This window comes from Heterocephalus glaber, unplaced genomic scaffold (assembly GCF_053883595.1).
Source record: "Heterocephalus glaber isolate CG9 unplaced genomic scaffold, H.glaber_assembly_v1.0 deba00001497, whole genome shotgun sequence".
Lineage (NCBI taxonomy): Eukaryota > Metazoa > Chordata > Mammalia > Rodentia > Bathyergidae > Heterocephalus > Heterocephalus glaber.
In genome coordinates, this window is record NW_028258320.1 from 60,352,859 (window position 1) to 60,367,850 (window position 14,992).

The window sequence follows — 14,992 nt, forward strand, 5'->3', positions numbered from 1 at the left end:
GCAGAGAGAGAAAAAATGAATGAACAAGGTATTCTCTGGAAATAATGATGGATTAAAAACCTGCAAGCTGGTCAATTGTACATCTATTTTTCTAAGGGGGAGGAGGGAAAGGTGGGGTAGAGAGAACTTTCCTGAAAGGACTTGGCCTTGAAACATGAAGTCAAACAACTAGAATTGGCAGGCAGACAGCTCCTGAGCCCTGCCAGCCTGAAGACCCGTGGGCCCAGTGCGGCTGAATAATGCGCTCATTGAAAGCATAGCTGGCTGGAGCACTCCAGCATGCGGGGGTCCTTCCTCACTCTGCAGCCCTGGGCACCCCACAGACGAAGGGAGGCCAGCAGGCCAGTCCGAACGTGGACAGGAGAAGGTCTCACTATGAGTCATTCACACAGCAAGGAAGTACCAGAGAATGGGAACTCAGGGGGCCAATTCCCAAGCGGCAGTTAAAGCTGGGGCGGGAGAGACTTGGGCACCCTGGGTTCATGTTCTCATACCTGTGAGCAATCCAGCTCCTTCCTGCTCCTGCATGGCCCCTGCCCCATCTTCGCCTGTGGATCCTGCTGCAGACCAGTGGGATCAGGAGATGTAGCTAAGCAACTCCATGGTTGGGCCTGTGTCACTTTGTTAAAGCCAAGTTTTCGCTTTTGGTGACAGCCCCTGCCTTTGGTGATAGCTTAGACTTTGAATGGAGTGCTCGATCCCATAATCAACAGCTTCTGTGCATGGAACAGATAAGAAATAAGGACCTGTGATGCATGCTCTAAGTGCGACAGAGGCCCCCATGAACTAGGCACCAAGCAGGCTCAGTCTTTAAGCTCAGAGCTGCTCTGCAAAAGGAGCGTGACGCTTCTGCAAAGACTGTCCCCAAAGCTCTCTGTAAACCTCTTGGGGGCAGAAAGAAGGTTATGCAAGGGTCTGGACAAGGCTGGCCAGCAGTGCTGGTCCTTGTGGGTGACAAGTCTGTTCTCTCTCATGTGGTCTAACAGAGAAGCACCATGAGATGACCACAGAGGCCTTGTTAGCTGCACTGTGGAGAAAGCTTGATTTATAAACGCTCCACCATGGTTATAAATAACCACGCTCTGCTGGCAGCACAGTTGGCTGAGAAAATGATTTCTGATTTTCTCTAACCTTTGCTCTTCGTTCATCAGTGACCCAGGCATAGTGCAGTGGGGGTGCCTTGACCCCCTTGGAGGTGGCCTATGCCCCTTCCCAGCACCCTGCTCCACCTCTGTATCAGATAAGGGAAGGGACAGGATGATGATGGGGTGGGAGCTGTTGTCTCCATGGAAGCCAGTGTTCTGCAGGCTGTTGTCACCTTAGGTCCCAAGGAGCTAGAACCTACTGACAAGGATATGTGGATATTGGTAGAAACTTGTCTCTTTTTTTTAAATTAAAAAGCATAGAAGTCTGCTCCAGAGAGCAGTGCTGTCTTTGAATCCCCATGAACACTACCAGGGTGCTGATAGAGGTTACTCCCGGGCCCTCCGTGCCCAGCCAGAGAAGTGAGAGTTGGCATGGACACTGTCTGCCAGCTCCCTGCAGCTCTGGCTGTGCTATGCTGTTGCTGGCCTGCAGATACCCAGTCCTCAAGCATGGCTGGCTGAGACCAGGGTCCAGAGGCCAGGAGCAGAGATGTCTGGCTTGGGGTGATCTCCTGACCCCAGAACCTTATGAACTCTGAAGCTGTTCTCCAGCTACCTGGCTTTGCTTTTGGAGGAAGGGGAGTATCCTTAGAACATTCCAAAGAACACCAGACTTGATGGTACCACCATTGTATCCTTGAGAGCTCCTACTGGGTGGCATTTCTCATGAAAGTGGAACCTCTTCCTCCTCTTTCTTCTCTGCAACCCACCCAAGAATCCCTTTCTTTCCCATTGCTCACCTTGTGTTCTTTGGAGATTAGATATACACTCCTCTCTGAGCCACACCATACACCCAGTCCCAGGGCTATAGAAACACAGCCACAAGCAAGTGTGTGGGGGTGAAATTAGCTAATGTCTGCATTCTTAGAACCAGTTTTACCACCAGGAAGAGTCACGAGACCACATTTTCCTTTTGAGAACATAAATTAAGTGGGCTGCACTCAGTGGCGTTCTAGAGCTGGCTCATACCAGCTGTCAAGAGCTGCCTGGCGGGGTCTCTCTCCAAGTCCGAGTTCAGTGACAGAACTGCAGTTCCAAGTCAGGCACAGTGGGAGCATTTACACCTGAGAAATCAGCAAGCGCTACAGATCAGATCAGGAATCAGCCCAACCTGGGATAATTTGTTGCTACACTTAAGGGATACTGTTTGAACTTGATAATCCCCAAATTCTTTTTAATTAAAACTATTGCATGAGACAGTGGTTTATATGCTCACATACGTACACCTATGTTCATAAGCACAGCAAGGCAATTTTCAAGATAATGACAATAAACCTAATTACTATTAACCTATTTACTTTATAAAATTTTGTAAGTCATTAAATTGATAACAGAGGGGCAGAGGTCCCTAAGAGGGCAGAGGCCCTGTTGCTGCCTGTGGGCCTCTGCCTCCTATTTCCTTTCTAGAAAGGCTCTCCCTCATGTCTGCCACAGAATGTGCCTTTTCCTCCTAGACTCAGCTCAGGCCTTATCACCTCTGTGAAGCCTCCCTGGACCTTCATAGGCTCTGCTGGCTGCCCCTTCACTAGGCAAACTCGATTCTCAGTGTGGCACTGAGTCTCTAGGCCAGCCGGACTCTTTCTCATGAATCTGGAGATCTGTCAGGGTGGGCCTTACCTTGCTAGCATTTGTAATGGAGCACTGTGTACACCGGATCAGGTTTGGGAGCAGGGACTATTTCCCCTAAATTCTGCCCTCGTGCCAGGGAGGAGGAACACTGGGTGTGTTGGGGTCATTTCAGGCTTTTCTGTTCATTAGTCCATTTCCCAAGGGAGGGCCCACTTCGTTGATCTTCTCCTCCTCTCTCCCACCAGTCACAGAAAGGAAACAACAGGGAGCATCCACATCTGGATAGTTGTGCTTGGGATTTTAGGGGGCCAGGAACCATCCACACTTACCTGCTTCCCTATCTAGCCTTGAGATTATCTAAGAAAAACTTACTCTAAAATGTTTTAAAACACACCTAACAGGAATCTAATTCCACTTACAACAGCATAAAACAATTAAAGTGCTCAGCAAGGGCTCAGTGGCACCACATCTGCCTCGCAAGAGCAAGGTCTTGAATTTGATCCCTGGTGCCGAAAAAAACAATGCTCACTAATAAATTTACTACTAGAAGTGCAAGGGTTATACTCCGAAAAGTACAAAATACTGTTAGAATAAAGTAAAGAAAATTCAAATAAATAGTAAAACATATTCATGACTTTACTGAAAGACTTACTATTGTTAAGATGGTAGTATGCCCTCCTCTGAACTGATTGTCCCCCAAATTCATGTGCTGACACCTAACTCTCAATGTGTGTCATTTTTTTTCAAAGAGGTAGGCCTTTAGGACGTGATTAGTGACTTTATAAAAGCACTTGCGGGAACAGCACTGGCCTCCTTCTCCCCTGTAAAGACATAGCAAGCAGCACCACCATGGAAGCAGACAGAACATCCCTCATCAGATACTAAAGACTGCTGAGGCCTTGATTGGATTTTCCAGCCTCCAGAACTGCAAAAAAATATATAATTCCATCCTTTGTAAACTGTTCAGTCTCCAGTATTTTGTATTGGCAGCACAAATAGACTAAGACACTCCCAAATTTGAGCTGCAGATAGAATACAATCTCTATAAGAATCCCAGCTGATTGCACAGAAATTGACAAGTTGACAAGTCTAAAATTCATATGACATTTTAAGGAACCCAGAACAGACAAAACAATTTGGAAAAAGAACAAAGTAGAAGGATTCACATTTTCTGATTTCAAAATGTACCACAAAACAATAGTAATCAAGTCAGTGTAGTACTCGTAAGGTATGGAGATATAGATCAATGAAATAGAATCGAGAGTCCAGAAATAAAATCATGAGTATAAGGTCAACTGAGTTTTGACAAGGGGGCCTCCACCATTCAAATGGGAAAGAATAGTCTGCTCCATAAATCATGCTGGGCAACCGGATAGCCATGGCAATAAAATAAAATTGTGCCCTTACCTCGGAGTATTCAAAATTAAATTGGAATTAAAAATGGGTTAATGTGTCACAGGGTGGACAGGTATGACACCAAAAGTATCAGCAACAAAGGAATAAATAGATAAATTAGACTGTGATAAAAAACTTGTGTTTCAAAGCATAACTCAGAATGGGAGAAGAAAATTTGTGAGTCATAAATCTGATAAAAGCTTTATATACAAACTATATAAAGAGCTTAGAACTCAATGATAAAAAAGACAACCTAATTTAAAAATGGGCAAAGGAAAATGTACAAATGGCCAATAAGCACAAGAAAATATGCCTGACATCATTAGTCATCGGGGAATTGCAAACTAAAACCCAAATGAGATACCAATTCATCACAGATGAGGCTGACTAGAATGGAAAAGGCAGGTAACAGCGTTGGTGAGGATACGGAGAAGTCAGATCTCCCCCACCCCCATCGGGCTTCGAACTCAGGAACTTGAGCTTGCCAGGCAGGTGTGGCGCTACTGAGCTAAATCTCTGGCCCAGTCAGAACTCTTGTACACTACTGGTGGGAATATAAACTGGTATGACTGCTTTGGAAAACAGCCTGGAAATTTCTCAAATAATTAAAAACAGATACCATATGACCCCAACATTCCTACCCCTTAGGTGTATACACAAGAGAAATGAAAACCAATGTCTACACAAAAACTTGTACATGAATTCTTATAGCAGCATTATGCATAAAAGCCAAAAAGGTAGAAATAAGCCAAATGTCTATCAACAAACAAATGGATGAAAGAAAAAGCCTAAAGCAAAATGGACAGAGTTGCAGAACATAATCTAAAATCGAGTGGTAGTAATGGTGTGTGAATATAATAAAACACTGAATTATATACTTTAAATGTGTGAATTATATGACTTGTGGATCTCAACAGAATTTTTTTTTCAGTACTGGGATTGAACCCAGGGCCATTACATGGAGCTACATACCCAATTAGCTTGCTCGCTCATTCTTTCTTTCTTTCTTTCTTTCCATTTTGAGACAGAGTCTTGCTAAGTCACTAAGGTGCTCGGGCTGGGCTTGAACTTGGGACCCTCCTGCCTCAGCTTCCCAAGTGGTGGTGTCTCTCATTGCTGTGATACAATACCTGACACCCACAAATTTAAGATTTATCTTGGTTCACAGTTGGTAGAGGTTTCAATCCATAGCCAGCTGGCTCCAAAGCAGGGTGCCACAGCAGTGGGGCATGGCAGACGAGAGCTGTTTATGGCATGACAGACAGGAAACAGAGAGAACGATCAAGAAAGATATACCTCCTCTGAGCAGGTTTCACCTCCCAACATCACATTTAGCTATAAATTCATAATGGACAAGTTCACTGATGAGTATAATACCCCCATGACCCAGCCATTTCCCAAAAGACCCACTTATAAGTGGATGAGGCGTTGTGGGAGACATTAGATACAAACCATAATAGCTGGGGTTACAGGCATGCACTACCATGGCCAACTTCAGCAGAGCTTTAACACACACACACACACACACACACACACACACACACGGAATTGATAAAAGCAAATATGGAAATATGGAACCTGGATGTGGTGCACACTTGGGAGGCTGAGGTTGGAGAACAAACCTGGAAACTTAGTAAGATGCTCTCTCAAAATATAAAAAGTAAAAAAAGGGCTAGGGCTATAGCTCAGTGTAAAGGCCCTGCTATGGTTTAGGTCTAAAATGGGCCCCAAAGCCTCGTGTGTTTAGAAGGTGACTGGATCATGGGGTGATATAGCTGATCTACTGTTAGGAGGTGGGGCTTGGTTGGAAGAGACCCCCACTGGGGTCTCCTCCCTTCACTCTCTGCTTCCTGACCTGCTGTGATGTGAGCAGCTTTTCCTCTGCTATGGCCCTTTCTTCATGCTTTCCTGTGTTGGAACCAGCTGACTATGGATTAAAAACATGAGGCAAAATAAACTTCTCCTCCTCCAAGTTGTAGATGTTGGGTACTGTGTCTCAGTGACAGGAATGTGACCAAGACAGGCCCTGTGTTCGATCCCAAGTACTAAAAAGAAAAGCAAATATGGAAAATTGACACAGCAGAGGTGGCATTACAAGTCAATGGGGAAAGGGAAATGGTGGACTGTTACAAATGGTGTGTGACAACACCTGGCTGTCTACACAGAAAATCAAATCAAATCTCTACCTCACATCATACACACAAATCAAATTCAAGAAGACTTAGAATATAATGTGCAAAGCAAAACTTTAAACTTCTGAAGGAGAACATAGAAGAATATCCTAATTATAAACCAGGGAAGGAAAGATTTCTTAGACGAGGTAGAAAACTCACAAATCATCACAAAATGATGACATTTCAAATATAATTACATTTCAGATTAAAGCTTTTGTTCCATAAGACATCATAAACAAAGTAGAAAGACAACCACAGACTGGGAGTAGATCTTGTACCAACTATAACTGACAGAGGAGGAGAAGAAGAATGCATCATCAGGAACAAACTGACAGGCCTTCCCCAGTGAAACACACCAAGGGTAGGAACACATAATCCTACAAACAGGCAGCAGAACTGGTCACCAAACATTTGAAATAGTGCTCAACCACACTAACAAGCAGAAAACTGATGATTTCAAACGAGGTATCATACAGCCTTCCAACTGGGAAATGTTTAAGAAGTCTCACTATATCAAGAATTGGCAAGGATGTGGAAACACAGGACTCTTTCCCACTGCTGGAGGGGGTAGAAGTGCGCACATCCACTTTGGCATGGTCAGAGGGCCCTACCTAATTAGTAAAAGGGAATGGGCCTGTTTGCTGGAGCCAGCTCTTTTGCTTAAGCTGGCCTTACTGCTTCTGTATGAGGGTGCCCAACTTGCCTAGTAACACAAGGAATCAGGGAAGTACCTACTGAAACAAAGAAAAGATTCCTAGGTCCTAGAATCACCTAGAAAGACCTAGAGATCTGCACAGTGAACAAACTCACCAAGCGGTGTTATTCCTTAGCAAGTTTGGGGGAAACTGCTATAAAGGAAAACCTAGCACATTCGCACAAGGACACATGTGTGACTCTGTTTGCTGTGGTGTGATTTATACTCATGAAAAAACTGGAAACCACCCACATGTCCATCAGCAGGGGTCTGGAGTGTAAACTGTGGGAGAGCCATACATTGCAATACTACAGTGAAATGCTGGCCTCCTTCCTGGCCATGCTGAAATGCTGATTTCCACAGGCAGGCCAGGCCTTGAAATGAATAGGTGCTATGTATGGTTTCCCCCATTGGTGCCACACCACGTGAGCACCGTTGAGGGAAACTGGACGGCACTGAGTGTTGCAATTCTTCTGCCTTCCCAGGAGTTCACTCTTTGTATCAAAAGGCAGAAATGACTCAGACTTGTCAGCTGGTAGCAGGGGCTCCCTGCCAGACAGCGGGCACCCAAAACACTGGTCTTGTGACATACCCCTGCAGGGAATGGTAGTGGGCAAACTCCTCAGGGAGTGCAGGACTTTGCTCCCCATGTCAGCCAGTTACAGTGCTGCGAAGACTTGCCTTATAGAGACTCCGCTGTGGACACCCCATGACAGTGATGGCACAACTGTGGGGGCTAGAGGTGAAGGGGAAGGTCTCTCAGGAACATTAGCCTAAACCACCCCAGCAGCCCTTGTCCAAGTGACACCCTCATTACTAGGAGCCCCCTAGATCCTTAGTCTAGACCAGTGGTGGCAAATTTATGGCATGCATGCTGCAGCAGGCTATCTGTATCACTGAAAGGTTCACCATCACTGGTCTAGGCTTCTGAGCACACTGATGGTGCATGATGCCAGAAGCTTCCCCCAAGCTCAGAAGCAAAGTGTAGAGCCACCAGTGAGTGCCCTGGATGCCAAGCTACATGGGAGGTGGGCTTGAGGGGAAGAGGACAGAGACCCCCATGGGTGCTGGTGTGACCCTGCCAGCATCTGGTTCTCTTGGCCAGTAGTCGTGTCTGGGCCCCTTCAGGGCTATGCCACCATGGCCCCTGGCACATAGGTACCTGGCTTCAGACAGAGCCCAGGGGTGTCCTTCCCACTCCCTGCCCTCCCCACTCTTGCTCTCCTACAGCTTTTCCAGCACCCTGAGCCTTCTTATCAGAGCCTGTCCTCCAAGCCTGTCTGCTGGTCTGTGTCCCAGTAACTGTGTCCTGCAAGTCCTCAGGGAAGATGCCTTGACTCCTCCAACCCTGCCTTGTACCCCTGCACTTAGCAGAACACCTGGCACCTGAGGGTCCAAAGTAAGAGGGCTGCAAGTTGGAGCCCAGCCTGAGCAACTCAGCGACTTAGAAGATCCTATCTCAAAAAAAAAAAAAGAGCTGAGGGTGTAGCTCAGTGCAAAGGCCATGGGTTCAATCTCTGGTGCCACTCTCTGGTGCCACAAAAACAAACAAACAAAACACCCTGCTGAATAAATGGGTGAATGAATGAATGAATGAATGAGCAGAGGTGGGCAGTGGCTCTGGTCACTGTCAGTTGGGTGCTCACAGAGATGCTGTGAGGTTTGTCTGGGGTTGCATGCTCAGCACACAGCCAGCAGCCCCTGTGTACAATCTGCTGTGTTCTACTCCCTTGCAAATGTCCCAGGAGCCAGCCAGGGGTATAGGGAGGGACTGGAAATCTTCCCAGAGGTGATGATATCCTCAGAGGGCCTGGGAGGACAGTGGACCTGGACTTGGGGCTGTGGGAGGAAGAGCAAGCCAGGTGCTGGGTTCTGGGCACCACTCTGGTGAGGCTGCTGGGGCCTCTGCCAAGCACCATACCCTGCCCCGAGGAGGGGTTCTATCTGCCTCAGAGGTCTGTGTGCTGGCTGTGACCAAGGTGACCTGGTCCCACTGCGGGGAGCTCAGAGGCTGGGGCCAATCATTACACATGGAGTTAGAGGTACAATACATGGCAATCAAGTTCCATTGCTGGGAGAGGGAGGCAGGGACAATGACCTGAGCAAGAGCCATCACCGAGGGGACAAGGAGGTGAAGGCGTGTATGTGTTCATGTATGGGCGCACGCATGCACATGTGGGTGGGGCAGAGCCAGGCAAGGCCTCGCAACAGAGAAGTGACATGGTGACATTCTGAGGTGACAAAGGCAAAGCTGTGTCAGGCCTCTGTGTCTGCCTGGCCATCTGAAGAAGGCCCCATCTGGCCTGGCGTCAGGGCCTCAGACGCCCCCGGGGCCCTGAAAGCCTGAGGTGGGTCCTCTGGAGAGTGTCAAGTGACAGTTTATGGAGCTAATTAACTTTTTTCTCTGGCTCAATAAAACCTCAGGGTGGGCTCTTTGCAGGGGATGTCTTGCTGCAAAGGAAAGGTTACCTGGGGGACAAGGATGAAGGTGGGCTGGGGCGAGAGGTGCTGTGCACACTTCACCACCCTGGCTGCCCTGGCTGCCAACCAGCTCCTCTCGCAGCTGGGCAAAGACCCCGTCCCCAGCCCCCTGAATGGTCCCTGCTCCATCAGCTCTACACGGGAGGATAATGGTCCCTGCTGCCCAGGGCTTGGAGACATTAACTGAGTCAGACACCCAACAAGAGCCTGTGCTTGTGGATACTTTGTTACCATTCAGTGTCCTCCACTACAGAAGGTGAAGACTAGGCAGCCCCTCCTTTATGTCCTGTACTGGTTGCTGGGTGGCGGGTCAGGCATCTGAGAGCACAGATCACAACCAGCCAGTCCCCGGGGACACGGTCTTGGCTGTGCTCTGTTGTTGGGCAGGGCACCCTGACAAGGTTCAATGGGGCAGAGGTGGAACCTGGGGGAGCAGAGGCCATGGAGGAGGGGCAGAGGTAGGGCTCTGCAGAACACGTCACAGTGGGGGCTCCGCAAGGACAAGGCCTAGACTGGTACCCCCGGCCTGGAGAAGCCACTTGACCCCTTGGTCTTCTGCTGGGGAAGGAAGGAGTTTGCGTGCGTGTGTGCGTGCGTGCGTGCGTGTGTGTGTGTGTGTTCAGGGCTGACACCAGGGATCCTGCAGTCCAGCAGGTCTGGAGGTAGGATACACGGGTCTGAGGGTTGGCTTTAGAGGGGATCTGGGGCCGAATGTGGAAGGGGCTGGGGTCAGGATGGGGGTCAGAGCAGGCTGTGGAGGGAGTCTGGCCTCACACGGCCGCCCAAGCACACCGTGCCTGCCTTCACGGCTTCGCACCTCACACTAGTGCTTTATGTTCTGTCTGGTTCTTAACGGATTCTTTTCTTTAAATATATTTCTGGGAAAGCTGTATTTTCACTCTTGTCCTGCCAGGCGTTTTTTTTTTTTTTTTCTCTTCATATGTGTGCACTCCATTAAGCAATAAAATCTCCACATGAAGTCATCCTCACCAGCTAATAATCAAAACCCTGGGTGTTCAGAGAGCAAAGCAATTAAGAAAACCAGGTCTGAGTGCTCTGGACAAGGTGGAAATGACCAGTCCAAGTTGGACCCACCTTTCTTTGCTCTCCCTCTTTCTTCCTTTCTTCCTTTCTCTTTCTTTCTTCCTTCCTTCCTCTTTCTTTTTCTTTCTTTCTTTCTTTTTCTTTCTTTCTTTCCTTCCTTCCTTTTCTTTTTTCCTCCCTTCCTTCCTTCCCTCCTTTCTTTTCTTTTCTTTTCTTTTTTTCCTTCCTTCCTTTCCTTCCTTCTTGGTCTTTTGAGACGGGGTCTCACTTTGTAGCTCAGACTGGTCTTGAACTCACTTTGTAGCCCAGGCTGGCCTCGAACTCGAAGCAATCTTCCTGCCTCTACCTCCTGAGTGCTGGGATTACAGGAGTGCACCCTCAGGCCTGGTTTAGGACCTATGTTTCTTTCAGCCTGCATCTTTGTTTCATGACCCACTGATTGGGAGAGCCCCAAGGTGTGTCTGCGGGAGTTCTTGGTGTAGCAAAGCCACCGTTCTTGCCTGACCCTCTGCTGTCCACCCACCTCACCAGCTTTGCTCACTTCTACACCCAGTGCACCAGCTTACTCTTCATGGGTGAATTGCACTTACTCATCCCTATGCCTTGGGGAGGGATAGGGTGCAGAGGAACAGGACACAAGTTTGAGACGGTGACAGTGCAGGGGACACAATAGAGCAGGCAACATGGTCGGCAGCAAGTCTGGGGCAGGGGTAGTGCTGCAGTAGTGAACAGAGGGGGCCAGGGATGAGGGAAAGATGGACAGAAGAGCTCTCCACTCACAATGCTGACTGATAAAGATCATCTCTGCTCTAAGTCCTGGCCAGAGGCAGAGACACAGCAAAGGACCAACAGGAAGTCCCTGCCCTCAGGAGCCTCACTCGGCAGCAGAGGACTGATCCAGAAAGTCAGGGGCTGACGAATCCTAGGAAGGGAGAGAAAGCAGGGCCCAAAGAGAGGAGCGTGTGAGACTGAACTGTGTTCCTCCAGGTTCATGCTGAAGCCTTGGGCTCAGCGTGACTAGACCACATGCGCTTCAGTTAGGTTGGAGGTGTCCTCGGGGTTGGGCCAAAGGTGTGCGCTGTCGGGCAGGACTCCTGATAGAAATGAGGTGCCCTCTCAGTGCAGCATCAGGAACACACAACGTCCCATTACTGCTGACGTCGACTGTGACCGTGATGCTTGGCCAAGGCTGTCTCCTGGGATTCTCCACTGGACCTCTCCTATTGTTCCCTTTGTAACTGCTAGATATTTGAGGGTGGGAGTAGATATTTCAAGGCTACAAAAGACTCTGTTTCTGCTTAAACTTCCAAAAGACTATTGTGAAGCTGCCAGGGAGAGGTCAAGAGGCTACTGATGGCCTTGTCTGGAACTTGGGACTGCGATGGAGGGAGGCTGGAGGCCAAAGTTGAGAGGCACCACAGGGCTGGGTTTAAGGTCACACTAGGGTGGGGCCCCTGAGGAGAGAGTGGAAAAGAAGGCAGTGGTCCCAAGGCATCAAGTCCAGAAGGGGAGAGGGCCACGCAGGGAGACTGAGGGAGGCTGGAAGTGACTGCTGTGAGGCACACGGCACGGTGCAGCAGGTGAAGTCTGGGAAGCCCTTCTTAGCCCTCCCCCACCCTATACCCCACTCACCCCCAGCCTGCCTGCACTCCCACACCCCCTGATCTATCCCCACACATCCCTTCTCACCCTCTTCAGATACTGCCTCCTCCAGGGCCATTCCTGGTGCCTAGTAGGATGTGATCACTCCCCTTCCCAGGCTCTGATATCCTCAGGTCTTTGGCTGTGCCCTTAGGTCACCACAGTGCCAGGTCTGGGTCCTGTGGATCTGAAGTTCCACAGCCTGATCACCCAGTGGTCCGCACACAGATCATCTCTTGAGAAGAAAGCTGGTGAGGGCACCCAGCAACCTTGGTCCATGGGGTGCAGTAAGGTCCAGGATAGAGAAGCCTGGATTGAGGGTCTCCCAGGGGGGTGCTGCCCTGGACAGCAGATGAGCTCCATGTTCTGCTTAGGGGACCCTGCTCCTGCCACATTCCTGCTGCCACTTCTCAACAAACCTGCACCCTCGGCGCCGCTGCTGGCTTTGTGTGGCTGTGTGCTGAGAGCGTACGTCAAACACGACTTCCTGCTCTGTGTGGCAACAAATATTTTGGCAGATGGGTCTCATCTGCTTGTCTTTCGGGTTTCACACATGTGCACACAGACAACACACGTTGGATGGAAGACAGCTCACAAAAGCATCAGGAGCTGCCAGCACTGGGTCTCATGTCCCCTGCACCAGGCCAGGCTCAGCTGGCCTGAGACTGGTGTGTTCACATATGACAACAGCAGGGCAGCACGGAGGCTCCTGGGGGCCTATGGAGCTGGAGGCTGTGAGGGGGCTTAGTCAGATCTCACACAAAAACTGAGACCTGCTTAAGTCACAGCCTGGGGATGGGAATTTGCCTGATCAGGAGGAGCATGGAGAAGCTGCTGACCTTTGTAGATCAGCCTTGGTGTCTTTCTGCACAACATGGCCAGAGTGGCCCAGGGACTGGGAGTCCACGGTGCTATAACCTCAGCTTGGTGGCAATACTCAGTGGCAGTAAGGGTGGGGACAGCAGGACCCTCATTCACTTTGGGATGCTAAGGGGGCAACAGGCAAAGGATGTCAGTCTTTTAAGTGGTATGTTTCTGGTGGCCCAGTAAATCCCATTTCAGGAAATTTATTTTCAACAAATAATCAAACAAGAACAAAAATTATGTTTTGGGTGAAATCTAAGCAAAATTTAAGCACTAACAGAACTAACATGGGTTTTCTGGGTGTGACCAATGGACTGCAGTATGTAAGGTGTGAACCGAAAACTGGACGAAGGGGAGACAGGAATGCTGATTATCTTGGTAACCTTTCTGTAAGTAGGAAGTTATTCCAAAATAAAAATCTTATTTAAAAAAACCACACATGTTTGTATAATAATTTTCACTGCAACGGTTTAAAACAGTGGAAACTAGAGACAACAATGCCTGGTTATCTGGAGATCGTTAAATACATAATGGTGCAAAGTGTCATAGATGCCGAATGGCTGAGAATCATGCCCTGACCTGGACAGCTATATGGATTGGGAAAATCAAGACCGGGGAACCTGATACTTCTGGTACGAGCTTGTTAAAGTACAGTATGTGTGCTTCTCTGCAAAAGAGCCTGGGAGATAGAAGTCAGACGGTGATCGTGGTGATTCTCTCCAGGGAGTGGGAGGTGACATCAACTCTGTGGAGTTTAGGGTGGAGGGTCAACTTGATTGGCTCTGGGAAGTACCCGGGGAATTGGTGGGCACACTTGTGGGTGTGTCTGGGTGGGTCATGGAAGTGTGGTCTTGGGATCTTGTCCCTGGTCCCCTTCTCTCCAGCACTGTTCAACTCTGCTTCCTGGCCTGGGCTGCCATCAACTAAGTGGCTTTGCTCTGCCACACTCTCCTGCAGTGATGTTCCTGCCTTGGAGCCAGCCGACCATGTGATGGATCTCCTAAAACTGAGCTAAATCAAGCCTCTCTTCCTTTAAGTTGTGGGTGTTTGGTATTGTGTCCCAATGAAGAGAAAGCTAATACACACTCAGGCCTCAAACAGAGCATGTTTACACAAGCAAGCACCATCTCTCTGTGTCACTGCAAAGGCCTCTGGACTCATCTCCCTGCTTTGGCAATAGCCCCACTGTGATCTCAAAAACAGCAGCCAGATGGGCTCTTTAAACCTGAATGTAGGGCCCAGCTATCTTCTGTGCAAGACCCCTCAATGGCCCAGCTGCCAGAGCAAAGTGAGAGCCTTCTTGCCCCAACACGCCCCGATCTCTGCTCAAGCCTCCTGGACACTGGTATTTCTCCACCACCCCAGGGCACTGCAGTGGCTGTTTCCTCCACTTGGAATATTCCTCCCTGGGAAATCTATACCACATCTCCTTCTCTGAACCATCCTTCCCTCTGGGTCTTGCTCCATTTGGCTCAGTGAGACCCACCGCCCACAGCCCACTGTTTGACACCATACTAGCACCCACACCAGGTGGTCCCCACACCTGCACCTGCCCACCCTCCTTATACTGTGCGCTGTGTGGGCCAAGGTGCCAGGGGCTTCCACACTGTTACTTGGCTGTTTCTGAAATGGAAGTAGTAAGTGTAGTTTCTTCTTTACATATTCTTATCCAGTCTTTAAAAATAGCTCCCCATTCCTCAAAAAGTCAAACATAAATTACCATATGACCCAGACATTCCACAACTAGTCATATACCTGAGACACCTGAAAATGTATGTCCATGCAAAACCTTGCATTTAATGTTCACAACAGCACTGTTCACAAATAGCCAAAGAGTGGAATCAACCCAAGTGCCCATCAACTGGTAAATGGATAAAGCCAATTGTGCCTCCCTTACAATGAACTATTATTCAGCCACCAAAAGGAAAGAAATATGTATTGATACATGCTACAATGTGGATGAAACTTGCAGAGGTTATGCTAAA

The 14,992-nt window shown here is 48.7% G+C and overlaps 1 protein-coding gene across 9 annotated transcripts in view; it reads right to left on the reverse strand.

Moving 5' to 3' along the window:
- Positions 1 to 14,992, reverse strand: part of Lhpp (phospholysine phosphohistidine inorganic pyrophosphate phosphatase) — a 194,409-nt gene that overhangs the window by 88,444 nt on the left and 90,973 nt on the right. Inside the window, exon 6 of one of the 9 annotated variants that reach the window (XR_015440577.1) lies at positions 495 to 5,352. The exons of the other annotated variants lie outside the window; for them this stretch is intronic. The gene's annotated coding sequence lies outside the window, so the exon portion shown is untranslated. The remainder of the gene's footprint in view (positions 1 to 494; positions 5,353 to 14,992) is intronic. 9 annotated transcript variants of the gene reach the window in all.